General features: G+C 39.7%; 1 protein-coding gene and 1 long non-coding RNA gene across 5 annotated transcripts in view; one reads left to right on the top strand and one right to left on the bottom strand.

Annotated features, from left to right (window-relative positions):
* The window catches only part of bcor (BCL6 corepressor), a 48,279-nt gene extending 35,531 nt beyond the window's left edge, over positions 1-12,748 (bottom strand). For both annotated transcript variants that reach the window (XM_039682470.2, XM_039682471.2), the window contains exon 1: positions 11,910-12,748. The gene's annotated coding sequence lies outside the window, so the exon portion shown is untranslated. The remainder of the gene's footprint in view (positions 1-11,909) is intronic.
* LOC120495111 (uncharacterized) lies at positions 1,714-6,785 on the top strand. 3 transcript variants are annotated; one of them, XR_005625981.2, is made up of 8 exons: positions 1,714-2,742; positions 3,661-3,819; positions 3,926-4,117; positions 4,314-4,405; positions 4,507-4,545; positions 4,704-4,889; positions 5,017-5,141; positions 5,296-6,785. It is a non-coding gene; the product is annotated as an uncharacterized LOC120495111 (long non-coding RNA). The 3 variants fall into 3 exon arrangements; XR_016169503.1 differs by lacking the exon at positions 1,714-2,742 and having other exon boundaries at positions 3,538-3,819; XR_016169504.1 differs by lacking the exon at positions 1,714-2,742 and having other exon boundaries at positions 3,538-3,819; positions 4,994-5,141.
* Positions 12,749-15,654: the final 2,906 nt, after the last annotated feature.

Below are 15,654 nucleotides of genomic sequence, written 5' to 3'. Positions count from 1 at the left end.
ATTGGGTTTGAGACTTTAAGCGCAGGGGTCGCGGGAAGAACCGGTGCTTATTCGGAACCGGTTCCGTTGCTGACCGAACACAACAATAAAATACTTTCAGTGTTTTTTGCACCAATATTCAGCGGTACAGAAACTTCGCTACTGAATTTATAGCGCGAAAAATGTAGTGCACGTGTAGTCGCCTACGATTCACGATTGCCTGACTCTTGAGTCTTTCACCTGTGCTCCGATTTCCGCACGAAACAGCCTACAATTGAGTCGGTTCTTTTTACTGAAACAATTTTGTTTTTAAACACTTATTCAGTCGGATTGGTTGCTAAATAATTCGGAGTAAGTTTGTTCCACTCGAACCAAGAACTGTTTGTCCATAAGGCTCGTTAGACTTTAACTGTAGGCCTTTAATGTATATGACAACATGTAAATAAGAACTCCAATTATTTTCACCCCAAATTTTTCAAAAGTCCCAAAAGGAACGTCCGTGAAGAGTTAAAGGAGGCAAAACTGGTCAATTCCTTAGGAATCCCAAGACAAAACCTCCCGCACAAGATAATTAGCAAACTATTAGCCTACCTCATCCCCGTTTTACTCATTAATAAATAAAACCTAAAATTACAGTGACGTTTTAAAAACATATCTTTATAGTCTATTATCTCGAATATAGTATTTAATCAAGAATTTCAGCTTTTAAGGTGTGAGAAATAAGAAACACAGAGCAAAGAAAAAGAAAACAATGTATTCAAGGGTAGGCGTCGCTCCGGGAGCGGGGCTCCTGCTGCGGCACAAAAGCTGCCGAAGCGAAGAGAAGAGCTCTCCTGTTTCAGCGCGGGCTCTCCCGCGGGACCGCTCGGACCGAGAAGAAACTTCAATCAAACCGTGACGTCTCCAGCGGGAGCCAAACTCTGAAATCCGATCCGAGTGCATCCCTCCACCCTCACACGAACTAAGCGCTGGGAATAAAACCCAAACGGGTTGCCAAGACAAAAGCAAACTTTGGCAATACGATTTAGTAAAGAAAGCAACTCTATGATGATGTCTGCTCACTGATACTCAAGAGTTAAATAACCAATCTATGAGATAGCCCGATTGTTTCGCAAATTGTTTTCCATAACATGTGGAGGAATGATTCGTTGTGACAGATGTGCAAAGAGGATCCATTGACTGCTACAGGTTTATTTCTGAAACACAAGCTAAAGTTCTAACAAGCAGAAGCAGAATGATAGGCTACATAAGTTGTTATAGCCTATATTATAAACCACCGAAATAGAACTTATAAGCCCTATTTTAACATTTCTGTTCAAACATGTTTCTATATATAGAAAGGTAATAAACTTTGAGGTCCAGGAACAAACCAAAGTTTGAAGCACACATTTAAACAGACTATAATATTCCGCGTTAAGCGAAATAACCAGCAAAAAAAAAAAAAAATGTTAACCGCTGGCCTCTAATGTAATATCATACGATATCCCCGTAACCTCTAATACAGCCAAACTCTGTCATGTGGATCGTTTTGGTGGTCTGATTTCTGTCAGATTCATGGCCAACATTAATCACTTCAAACATTCCCTGAACTGTGGCACCGGTTTAACTCAGGCCATGACTTGTCGGCCTGAATTCCACCCGCGGGTATCTATAGAGCATTACAATACGGGGCAGACATGTCACACTTTCTCTCTTGCAAATCTGACGCTGACATATATGCTGGTGTGTCACCTCCGTGAAGTTGGCACCCCATAAAACGAAATAATCTCCAAAACTATGCCAATGGTTTGTGCTGTATTTGTGCTGATTTGTGCCGTAAAAACGAACATTTGTGCTGGTTTGGAGTTTGAGATATTGATGATTATTTTTTTGGTTGTGTTACGTCACTCTCCACCCCATATCGTTCAAATCGCTCCAAACCAGTGTCATTCGTTTGTGCTCTGTTTGTGCTGGTTTGTGCCGTTAAAACAAACATTGTATCCATTTTCCTTTCGCAGATATAGCAAATTTAATTCGGGAGCTGTGACGTCATTCTCCACCCCATTTCTTCTGAATCGCACACAAAATGTGTCTTTCGTTTGTGCTTGGTTTGTGCTGATTTGTGCCGTTAAAATTAACATGGTATCTATATCCCCTCCTTTAGAAATATCAAATATAATTCGGGGCAGTGACGTCACTCTCCACCCCACCTCGTCTAAATCGCACCAAACCGGTGTCGTTTGTTTGTGCTCGATTTGTGCCGGTTTGTGCCATTGAAAGAAACATTGCAACTACGATCCCCTCTTAAACATATTTAAAAAAAAACTTTTTAAGCAGTTACATAACTCTCCACCCCATTTGTTCTAAATCGTTGCAAAACTGTGACGTTTGTTTGTGCTCAATTTGTGCCGGTTTGTGCCGTTACGATGAACATTGTGTATTTTTCCCCTCCTTAGAAATAAAACATTGGATTCGGGACAGTGACGTCACTCTCCACCCCACCTCGTCTAAATCGCCCCAAAACGGTGCCTTTTGTTTGTGCTCGATTTGTGCTGTTTTGTGCCGTAGAAAGAACCATAATAAATTATACAATTCTTCAGACATCCCAAAATCTTTGGAGGAGTACTGATGAGTGACGTCACGAAAGCAAGCCGCGCTCTCCATCTCGTCTACAAACCTGTCTGGTGCGTTTGTGCTCGCACAGGGCCGCGGCTGCTGTCATTGTTCCTTTCTTCCTCTTTAGATACGGAGACTTCGTCAAGCTCAAGATAAAAAAAAAAAACGGTATGTGATTGAGTGACCCGAATCACTTAAAAATGCACGTGTGTCAGTTTTTTTAAAACTTTGTAATAATAATCTCCTTTGTTAGCCTATTATGTTTTTTTTATTCAAATCGAGCATTATTTATCAGATGAAAGTTTAGGCTAGTTTTATACGTGTAGGCTATTATCTTGGCCATATCTAGGCCTCGGCCTATATTGAATATGATAAAATTATCAGAGAATTGTATCATTCTCTGAAGGAGAACGTGAACCAAAGACATGTGAGCAGTGTTTCTGTTTGTTTAAAATGTTTTTAAAGCAACTAATCGAAGGGCTGTTACTTGTTAGTTTGCTGTTCTTAGCTGGTTTAACATCTTCCCAGTCATTTCACCGCACTAAACAAAGAAAGACGAGATTGTATTCATTGTGTGGGTGAAGAGTATTCATTTAATACCAGCAAACCACCTGGTTAAAGTTTCTCATTCTCATTCTCTCTCAGCTGAGCAGACAACATATCCAAACTGGTTTCCTTTTAAATGCAAAGATGAATGTAAAAATAACAGAGCGGTTTCTGTGAAGAATTTACAAATATTTTTTTAATGAACCATAAAATAAGAGAACTACAAAACTGTTTTCAAGAGAAGTGTTAAAATGAATAGATCTGGGTACAAATAACAGAACAGAACATTTACTAAAGAAATATATAACTTCTGTTCAAGAAATCATGGAACTGTTAAAACAGGAATAATGTGAATATAGATAATGTAGATTAAATAGAAAAACAATATAAACCATTCTCTTATTGATTATGAACTAATTTCTGCAGAGACCAGTCCAAGAAATTGTCCATTTATCAATGGTTTTAGTCCTCCTTTGTGAACAACATCACATGGGGTTGTATTTTGGTTTTTGCTGAGACTGTTTTTACATGGTCACACAGGTCATCATATTTCTCCCAGGCAAAAGAGTTTCTCCTACAGTAAGCCACGTAATGTCCAAGAGATTTCCTGGTTGGTCCTGGAATGAATGCAACAACCCCTCGCAAAGTGAACCGCTGATTGTCTAGCTCCATGTCGACAGGGATTTCAGACAGTGGATGGTTAGTATCACTTGTTTCAATGCACAGTAGTTGTCCAGGTATGCATCTGTGTGTGACAGAGCCATTGCAGAGGAATTTCATTGATTGATCATCATTAATTTTCCAGCTATCTGGACACTCTTGGGGGGATTTCAGTGGCTTCAGACACTTGGACCTGTTGAGATGTAGCCCATCTTCCAGTGCTGCTTGGAGGCTTTTCAGTCCACCAGTTTGTAGAATATCTACATTGACTGGTAGGAGATAGATGGTTCTTGAAGATTTGGTATTTCGGCTGCAGTATGGAGAAGAGCACTCAGCTGTAAGTGTTGCACTTGGCATTTGCTTCATTGTTGATTCAATTATGTTAGCAACATTGCAATCCGCATTGACCTGCCTCACACCTGATTTTAGATGAACACACTGAAATGTATCCAACAGCATTTTTGCCCTCTTTGCATAAGCATCTTTTCCAACTCCTTTTGTGACTATGGTCTTTACCAAATCAAACATTTCAGATTTTGAGTGCTCTTTGTCGAGATAATGACAGAATGATCCGCTGTCACAGAATGCCGAGCAAAGGCACTGGCAAAAGGAATCAAAGGCACAGGTATTATTTACACTTACAAGCATTTTGTCTACCATGATGGGCTTATTAGCCTGGTAGTTGCCATTTTTCAAGACATGAATTCTTGTATTTTTTCTTTTCAGGTTTATGTCTGCATGCAACCACTCAGAGCAAGGGGTCAGGTAGGACAGTCGCTTTTTTGGAGGAACACCGAGACCTTTCCAGTTTTCAACAGGGTCTTCCTCCACTAATTGTTGCCTAACTTCTGTGTCCTGCTCACTGTGGGCACTTTTTGTCTTCTGATTCTTTGTCTCAATGTGCTCTGTGTTCACCGGTGCAGATGAAATCCTCATGTTTCCCTCAAGAAACTCAAGGTGGCGTATGACAAAACGGTCAAGTCGGATGGGGAGGCTTTCATGTTTGAAAAGGCCATGTTTTATGTTTTTAAATTCAGCCTCAACATTTGCAGAGCTTGCTGTGTTGTGTACGCTTTTGAAGTGTGGAACCATCACAGCTGTCCAAAGGGGTAGGTAGCATGCCATTCTTATCATATTTGGGACAAGCTCTGGAAGGAAATGAAGATTGTCTCTGTCACCATGATGTGCGGCAATCATCTTACTTTCTTCACAGATTTCTGTAACCCATGTTTTCAGATCTGTGGGGAGTGTCTCCTCGACTCCCGTCACCTCTGTTGAATGATCATCTTCAGTGACACATGGCAAGACTCCCTCTGCAAATCGTCTCTTTAATTGTGCTTTGCATGTTTCCGAGGCAACAGGTAAACCTTTGTCATCGTTTCCTTCTGATTCACTGAAGGCAACAACTGCAATGGAATGAATGAGCTCTCTTGCATCTTCCAGTGTATCAGACTGTAAAAGTTGTGCCATGGCTCGTAGATAGAATTCTCTAACTCTGTTTCCTCTTTGTCTTAGGCATTCCCACCGGCTAATGAGCTTGATGCAGTGTGCAACATCTACTCTGATGAAGCAAGGTGGTAGCTTTGAGTCTTCGGGTTTCCTTGCCAGCACTCCAAAGCACTGATTGATGTATGTTTTCAGGTCTGGGTAAGGAGTGAAGGCTTTAACCAGTGCTCCAAGCAAAGCCAAGGAGAAATCACAGACCGCCTCTTTGGGCACAGCAGCACCTGCTCGTTGCCATTCCGTGAGCCAGTTGGCAATAGAATTGATGGTGTGGCTCTCTGATAGCATTTGCACTACTGGAATATGATCTCCCTGTGAACACAAAACTCCTTGATACAGGAAGACATGTCCAGAATTGCCACAGGGTCTTCTCAGTCTTTTCACAACTGTACCTGTTGCATCAAAACTCACAAATGAGCCAGAGTACTTGGATTTCATTTGATACACTTGCATCTGAGATGGGGTCCAATAATGGCAAAAAAACCTGTCAAGGCCTATGTCATGAATGCTTCCGTTGTGGGGTACACTGTATTTTAGTAGATGCAATGACATGATTGGGTCTTTGTCTCCAAGTTCTTTGTCACCCATCTCTTGTTTGGCTTTTCTTAATGTTGCCAGATTTGGCAGGTGGCTAGGCTCTGGGTCACCAACATCCATCATTTTGTAAGCCTCAGCTGCTCGCCATACATGTGCTGGTTTTCGGCCTTCCCAGAGTTCTTTAGAGACACGTGTTCTCAGATCCCCTGATAACTTCCGTTTTGCTTTGCCAGTATGGAGACTTTCATCAACATTACGGATTATGCATTGAAGCACAACTGGTTCATTGTCCACTGGCATGTTCTCTGCTGTTATAGACAATTGTGCGTCACACTCGGTGCAGTTCCCAATTATGTCTATGTAGTGAGATGCATTATTTGGATACATTTTTGCCCTTCTGAATCTAAGAGTGCATGAGGTCTTGATATTTTTCCATATCTCTTCATACAAGACGTGTGTCCATGCACCACGTTTCAGGATGGTGTATTCTCTTTTGTCATTGTAATCAACCTTTTCAGGCCAGATTTCCACCCATCTCTGATGAGAGAGACTGATCTCAAATGTAATGTCGTAGCATTGACTTTTGTCTGCCTTTGACACTGCTGAATGAAAATCTGCTGAGCTTTCTTGTGAGTTGTCACTGTTTGGACCTTGATCTTGGGTATCTGTGTCGATTTTGCTTAGCTCAAGGATTTGCCATATATTGTGCCTATTTGTCTTCACAATAGTATAAAGGTTCTTTGGTGAAACTTTGTTATTTAGTTGTTTGCTTAAATCTGCCCACACCTTTTCTGTGGGAACTGCTATGTTTGTTCCTGTAATAATCTGTTCCTTTGCAGCACTGATGACTTTGATGATGTCATCACGTCCACAGGCTGGTTTCCTAGGCATCTGATCAAAACAGGAATTATGTTTAATGTAGTTTTTAATAAAGTAGTTGGGCCAAATTAACTACCTCGTGTGTGTGTGTGTGTATATATATATATATATATATTACTGTGGTTTGAATAAGCATGTAACCTGTTGGTAACAAGTATGTATGTGTATATATGTATATATATATATATATATATATATATATATATATATATATATATGAAGAGTTCAGATGCAAAAGCCTCTAAGTGCCATTTGAAATGTTCTCCTAGAATGATCATTTTTATCAAGATTGTATATTTAAGTTCTGTAATTTAACTTAAATGACAATTAATAGGCAATCTTCATTGCAATTTAAGTGAAATTACTGAACTTAAATATACAGGCTTGATAAAAATGATCATTCTAGAAGAAAAGTTCAAATGGCACATAGAGGCTTTTGCATCTGAACTCTTCATATATATATATATATAGGGAGTGACTTAGTCGCCATTCACTTAAACTGTATCTTTTTTTCAAAATCAGTTCAAGTTAATGATGGCTGAAATAAAAACATATGGGCTATGCAATTTATATGTATATCCAATTGTTCTGAGGTCATTCAATTAGATTTACCTTAGAACATCTTGTCATCCATCCTATATTGGTCGTGTTTGGATATTGCAACTTTTTTTATAACTAGAGAATCCATCATTCGGTGGCTTTAAAGAACATACAGAATTTTCAATGTTTCAGTAAAAATCTCATCTCAAAGTCATTGTTTTCTGTTACTCTTTAAATCCAATCACATGGATCACCTAGTCAATGAGTTCAGAAAAAGATTTACTTATAATCCTTTGGTGAATTAAATCATTACAAAAGAGCATGAAAAGACAACACATTCTCCAGTTATATGAAAAGTAGCTGATAACTGAATAACTGAACTTGGCCAGTACAGGATGGGTGACAATCTTTTCTGTGAATTTGTTAGATTTTAGTCTGTTCACATTTGTAAAGTTAATTATATGACTTCACAGAGGATTAAATGGAACAGATGCCACTTGTATATTGCTTTTTGTAATTTCCTCTGCATAACATCAAGCTTTTTGCCATGAAATGTGCATTGCTGTACATATCTTAACTAATAACTTAATGTATTTTATGGCATGGCATAAGAATCTAGGTCTACTCTTATTAATATGACAAATGGAGGATCATTTGGACATGATACATTTAGCTGATGGCCCAAAATTAATAAAAGGTTTCACATCTTTGACATGTCTGTCAATTTCTTATTTGTTCAAATTATCCTGTAAATTTTATTGACCAGCACTGATTATTTTAGTACTTTTTTAGTATTTTATCTCAGAGCACATGCTTACCTTTTTCACAGCCAGATGCCTTTTCCTGTTTTGTTTTCCCATGCAGTGCTTAGGGTAAACAAATGTTTTTAAGGGGGCAGAAAGACTTGTGTCTGTAATGAAATGTCTGTAAACTGAAGCCTTTAGTATTCAGAAAACTTAAGACAGTACACAACTTTTTTTATTAATTTTTATTTTTTTTATTGGACAAAATTACAGCATCAGTCACACGTAGGCTTGAGCCAGGGTATTGGGCTACATTAATATTTCATAGTGCATTGGAGATTTTATAAAGACCAAATGTCAATATCTAGCACAAATCTAGACCAAAACATTTCCGTATCTAAAGAGGAAGAAAGGAACAATGACAGCAGCCGCGGCCCTGTGCGAGCACAAACGCACCAGACAGGTTTGTAGACGAGATGGAGAGCGCGGCTTGCTTTCGTGACGTCACTCATCAGTACTCCTCCAAAGATTTTGGGATGTCTGAAGAATTGTATAATTTATTATGGTTCTTTCTACGGCACAAAACAGCACAAATCGAGCACAAACAAAAGGCACCGTTTTGGGGCGATTTAGACGAGGTGGGGTGGAGAGTGACGTCACTGTCCCGAATCCAATGTTTTATTTCTAAGGAGGGGAAAAATACACAATGTTCATCGTAACGGCACAAACCGGCACAAATTGAGCACAAACAAACGTCACAGTTTTGCAACGATTTAGAACAAATGGGGTGGAGAGTTATGTAACTGCTTAAAAAGTTTTTTTTTAAATATGTTTAAGAGGGGATCGTAGTTGCAATGTTTCTTTCAATGGCACAAACCGGCACAAATCGAGCACAAACAAACGACACCGGTTTGGTGCGATTTAGACGAGGTGGGGTGGAGAGTGACGTCACTGCCCCGAATTATATTTGATATTTCTAAAGGAGGGGATATAGATACCATGTTAATTTTAACGGCACAAATCAGCACAAACCAAGCACAAACGAAAGACACATTTTGTGTGCGATTCAGAAGAAATGGGGTGGAGAATGACGTCACAGCTCCCGAATTAAATTTGCTATATCTGCGAAAGGAAAATGGATACAATGTTTGTTTTAACGGCACAAACCAGCACAAACAGAGCACAAACGAATGACACTGGTTTGGAGCGATTTGAACGATATGGGGTGGAGAGTGACGTAACACAACCAAAAAAATAATCATCAATATCTCAAACTCCAAACCAGCACAAATGTTCGTTTTTACGGCACAAATCAGCACAAATACAGCACAAACCATTGGCATAGTTTTGGAGATTATTTCGTTTTATGGGGTGCCAACTTCACGGAGGTTGGTGTGTCTCCAGCAGACAGGCTCCGTGGGTGACGAGTAGCATGCAGGCGTGAGCGGACAAACCTGAAGAGCTGGGGGTCTCAGCCGGGCGAGCCGGGGGGACTGGACCAAATCACCGATATACGTGCCAGTTCATATACAAACACTGCACATTATTTATTAATGTAATTTACAAAAACAGATAAAATATGAATGCGCATGTGGCCTAGAAAAAGGTGTGGGCCAAATTCGAGACAAAACAGAAGCACGCGTTTCGATTAGGTGGACAGATTAGGACTAATAACGAGCAGATTGTTGGGTTTTATATCACATTAAATATCATCAGTTCCACTCTATAAAATATGCAATGTGTGATTTGGGACAAAGTAAAAAGTTTTATTCAATTAGCCGTGTCAAGACATGAATACATGTTTCAATTGGAAGGAAAAGGTATGATCCCACATGGCGATTCAAAAGAAACAAACAACTTTCCACTGCCTTCTTCAGAAAAATATCTAAGCCTGTATGCCTAAAAGAACTCAAAAAGTAACAGTTATTGATTTGAAGAACTTGACATCAAGCACTATTATTCTCCAAAGAAGCAATGTGACAACTCAAAAATATACAACCAAGTGGTTCTTATTAGAAATCCGTAACAAGAGGAACGACATTAAGAGTTCAGCAATAGGCCTACGTGTCACAGTGAAATGCACTTTTAAGATTGAGTCACGCTAAAAGGATGCCAAAAAAAAAATCTGTAGTAGCCGTTTAGGCAAGCCTATGAAAATACGGATGAATCCCGGGCTTACTTTCCAACAAGATTCATACGAATACGTTCTGACATATTTGATTAATAACGTCCATAGCGCTTTAATTATGCAGAATAGCACGTCGCAACCATTTAGAAACAAGACTTCTGTGAAAAATTAACTCACGGGTTTATTATATATATATATATATATATATATATATATATATATAACAGATCAGGAAAGAGAGGCCTAAGTTTGCCTCAGCAAGATTTACAACAATAGAATGTAAAGTCTTCGGTTTAGCGAAACCATGTTCGTCTATTTTGTGTAAACTCCACACAAATAGTACTAATTAGTAATTTAATAGCTTTTAAACTGCACTCATTAAGTCAACCTGGATATGGTGTTAGGTGTCTTATTCATTGCACAGTGATAATGGTTCATTGATCAGCCCTTGTGGGATTTAAACCTATAACTTTCGGACACCATCACTCTTTAACAGCCTACAGCGGGTTTTCCAACAAAGAAAGCCTCAGGGCGCGACAATATAGCACTGTTGTTAGAGAATCACACGACAGCGTGACATAGCGGAAGAAATATTCCAAGTCGTGAAAAATATCCTGCATATGGATCTTAAAACATTTAAACGGCTGCGCCTGTCGAGGACAAATAGATTAAAACAAAATTCAAACGTCTATGACTGATTAACACAGAACTGTCAATCTCTTCACTTATAGGAACTGGTGAAGTCATTTCATCCCGTCACGGACACAACCAGACAGCGAATAACTTTGAGCGCAAGAAGGTCGCGAAGTGCATCATCAACATTCGTTTCTAACAAAAGACGGACGCACAGTGTCTCCACAAAGAGCTTTTAATGAAAAACATTTCGCTTCAATGTCTGGAACAAGACTCCATAGAAAATCTTTAATTAATTTTATAATTTCATAGGCTTCTTCTGTCCACAATGTGTTATTTCGGTCCCCTCACAAAGCTCACTGAAGAAGAAAAAGAAAAAAAGAGAGAGAAGTGAAGGTGACTTCCAAACGTAGGCTACTTTTTTGGAGGCCATATCAACTTCTCGTTTTCCACTGAATTGCAAGGAACCCCAAGGGACAATATTGAAACTTTCATTAGGTTGGTAACCGTCATATAAAAGGGCGAGGCTCGTGAAATCAATAGCGCTCGCGAGTCGCGGTGTGTATCCCGATCGGAAAAAAGTCCACGCGCCATCGCGAGCGCGCACTAGCAAGATTTCTGGCGTCTCATTACTCAAAACGGAAAAAAAACACACGTGAATTTCACAGAAACCAACAGTTCCACAAAATCTACGATTTATTTTCGCTTTGAATATATGCACAGAGCAAAAAGGTCAGCTACTAAAAAGGAAAGTCCCGCAACGTGAGAAATGGTTTGTTAACTAGTGAAGATAGTCATTGACTAACAAGCATCACATTATTTAGAATTAATTAAAATTAAGAGCGATTTCTGCACAAACACCAACAAGAAATGTCAACAACATGATCGCGACACCATGCATGCAGTCAGCCAAGAGACAATGTTTTGAAAACTTGTCAACAAGCACAAGTTTCAAGCAGAAATGTAAAATATATCAAAACAGAAGATTATTTGGGGATTCGTGGTTTTAAATAGTTCTAGTATCAAGAACGAACCCTCTTTAGCGTTTCCAAAGGTCCGCTCGAAACGGAACGGATAGGCGACGCATTTGCCTACTGGACAATGTAACGGAACAAACATACGCAGATAAGGCACGGAAAGCATAATAAACCCTAAAATGTTCTTACCTGAATGAAGTGATGCCTGTTGTTCATTGAGTCAAACGGAACGTATGGGGTTTCCTCTTTAAATGCAAGTTTTCACGATTTTAGTTTTTTTAAGATATGCAAAGATTGCCGTTAAAACAAAGAGGATCCGATGTTCCTATTAAAAGCTGCATTACTCTGTAGCCTCTATAACTTAGGTCAATCTAGTAACACTGGTTATGATTTAGTTTTCAAATGAAGTCCTCTGAAGTTCAAAGTATCTCCGGACTTGCCGAATAGGAATATCCACTCCTGGAAAAACTGTTAACACGTATAGGGGATCCATATACATCCATGCAGTAGCAGTCGAACGTAATTCCTTTGATTTAGAAGAGGATGGTCGCTTCGACACGAACCGCGTGAACGCACAGGTGGCGAAAAAAATCCCCGGGGCTCCGGCTGAACTGAACTCAGTCTGCTATATGACGCCTCGCAGCGCCATGTTGGGCTCGCGAGACAACGAGCGATCGAAAGCCACGCCGAGAGAACGGCGGCAATGTATTTGCTCGTAAATGTGCACGGACCGGTCCTCACACACACATTTACTGAGCACTGGCCAACAAAACTGGCACACGAATTCTCCTCTCTATTTAATATAACGGACCGTTCGCGGAAAATGTCCCGTGTCTCTTTGTCCCGGTTCCGATACGCGATATCCCTGGCGCGCTGAACGCTCGCGCAACTGCTGCTTGTGTATGCTTGTCTCTCGGTAAGCGCGTGCAGCGGGGAATGAAAGCTGAGCGCAAGACGCCTGTCTCTCTCTCTCTCGCTCACTCGCTCTCTCTCTCTCTCTCTCTCTCTCTCTCTCTCTCTCTTACCCAGAAGGCCAGTCGGGGGAACAACCGCAATTACCATAAACCCAGTAGGCTGCGCTCCCTCTGTACGACTCGATGGGCCCGTGTAGAATACAGCGAGAGGGGGTGTTTCGCACAGCGCATGGGCTCCGTAAACAAAATTAATCGGCAGTGCCGCTGAGAGGCTTTTGGAAAACCACAAAACGGTATTTTTGGCTTATATTAGGCTATATAGAGAGAAGGAGGTGGTAGGTTGATGTATGGGGTGTTTTAAATCGTATAGATATGACGAATGGCTATATAGATATGAGTGTAACTTTTTTTGAGCAGAAAATTTGTATTTTCATTGAAATAGATTAAACACATCAATCATAAAAATCCCACGTTTTAAACACTTGATGCCGTTAATCACTATAGCCCAATTTTTCCGCATATTATCTCATACTAAATTAAAATGCTTGCAGTTTTGTTCAACAAAAATTTTGTGGTTTATCTTTTGTTGTTCAAAAGTAAAAAATAAATAAATAAAATAAAGATCACTGAACTTATTGGGCCCTAGAAATATAAAGCTAATGCCAAACACAACAACAAATGGGTTAATGTTATGGATAAAATTTCTTAAAATATGTTTGATGAAAGTTCTCACAAGACAACGTTCAACATGGTTTAAATGTCCTTTAAAATTAGATTTTTGTTTTTAGATGAAAACAATATAGGCCTATTATCTCAAAAATTTTGTTTAACAACAATATTTGTGGTTGACCTTATATTGTACAAAAATAAAATAAATGAAAAAGATCTCTGACTTTGTTGGACCCTAGAAATATAAACCTAAAGTCAAACGTCAATATATAATGTCTTGGTTTAAATGTCCTTTAAAATTAGATTTTTCAAGATGTCAAATTCTCAAGATGTTTAAGTGCTAATGACGTTTACCATGGAAAATAATAGGCCTATTGCTCTGAAGGTTAAAATAATATGAGCTATTTATCTTACAGGCCTATACATATTGAACAACACGATCGTGTATTGCAATGATTAGGCTACACATTAAGTTCCCACAACTAAACTTGAATGTTCGGACATGTTCCATTTATAGAACATTTTTTATAACACTGAGTTGTTAGCTATTGTGACGTGTATTTCATTTAATTAAGAATTAGTCCAAATCTAATATTGGTAAATACTGTATAATATGAGTGATGTGTGACGTGTCGTCTGTGCGCGAGAGGCCGAGAAGAGGAGCAGGATAATCGCGCGAGCTGCGTGTGTAACAGGATTGCTCGGGGCTTTGACGGAGGATGTATTGGCCACAGCCTGACGGGCAAACCCTTCCCCCACACACAGGCATCATCCCCGGGGGAGGCGACCTGGAGGTCACAGCGCTGGGGAACGTGCTTAAAGAGCTCGGGAACGTGCTCAGAGTCCTACATTCACAGGCGAACGGTTTGCGAAGGTACGGTGTAGTGTAAACCTAGTATAAGGGTTGCAAGAGATGATCCAAAAAAAAAACTATAGAGTCCAATGCCACACACACACACACACACACACACACACACAAAAGATATAGCCTAATTGTCAAACTATAGTCTTTATTATTATAAATCATCAAACTACAAAGTACTTTGGTATCTTTGTCAAATAAAATTAATAAAAGTCTAATATAACCTATTGGGGTATTTTTTGGATATATTTTGAGTATAGCCTACTTTAGAAAACCCTACAAAATAAAATAAGTTTACAATCTGATTGATTTTGAAACTCTTAGGCAAGTTGTTTGATATAGGCCTATTGCATTGTGAAAAAATCTAGCCCGATCTCATGAAAGTGCATAGCACGAATTTTATTTCTCGTGCCATTTATACGCCAAAAATAGTTTTCGCGTGCACTTTATACGCACCTTATGATATGTAATAACCTACTTACGCACGCACTCCACACCCCTTATTCCTACATATGGGGTTTCTATGCACCCAAAAACTATTTTTTGGCGTAGAAATGGCGCGAGAAATGAGAAATGCGACGAAATAAAATCACTTTCATGAGATTGTGTTGAAAAATCTCGTGTTAACCAGTAGCAAATTAGGCCCAAATTCAAACTAAACAGACACTATAGGCCTATCTGAAGACTATAAAATGTAACTACAATTCTGAAGAGATTGTAAAAGAAAACGATACTGTTATCTACTGATAAGAAACATTGAGACATTGCAACTTTCATGGCATGGGTATGAATGTTCGCTATGTGTTCGTCATGGCATAGCCTACATATTTGAACAACGGCCATTATCCCAACACTCCCGAATCTTCTCAAATAAATCCCGAAATAAACAGCCATTAGCCTTGATTTAACACGGCGAAGGCCTTATAGGATATTAGAATTCTTCAGCTGACACAAACGCTCCCCATTCATTAGAATGTAAATAAATAAGAGGCGAGTGTGGTGGGCTTTTGTATTGTTGTTTAATCTGATCTCGTCAAGGCCGCCCCTACCTTCCCCCCACACAGCCTTCATTTATACATGCATGGGGTCTCTCTCCCCCTCCGTCCCACCCTCTCCAGCTCTCCATTGTGTTCACTGCCCGAGGCGCTGTGCTCCGCGTTTACTCGCGGAATAAGAGACCGAGGAAGGGGAAGAGACGAGTGTGTGTGTGTGTGTGTGTGTGTGTGTGTGTGTGTGTGTGTGTGTGTGTGTGTGTGTGTGTGTGTGTGTGTGTGTGTGTGTGTGTGTGTGTGTGTGTGTGTGTGTGTGTGTGAGTGAGTGAGTGAGTGAGTGTGAGTGGCCATCAGCGCCGGTGTTAATGTCCGCTCATTGAGACACTGTCACTTGCAGGCGTGATCTGTCATTCAAAGCCATCAGACTAGCTGAGAACGAGCCGTATCTATCTATCTATCTATCTATCTATCTATCTATCTATCTATCTATCTATCTA

This window comes from Pimephales promelas, chromosome 2, assembly GCF_988280905.1.
Source record: "Pimephales promelas chromosome 2, fPimPro1.hap1.1, whole genome shotgun sequence".
In the NCBI taxonomy this organism is placed as follows: Eukaryota; Metazoa; Chordata; class Actinopteri; order Cypriniformes; family Leuciscidae; genus Pimephales; species Pimephales promelas.
Note: the sequence above shows the minus strand (reverse complement) of the source record. Positions and strands in the feature narration are given on the sequence as shown.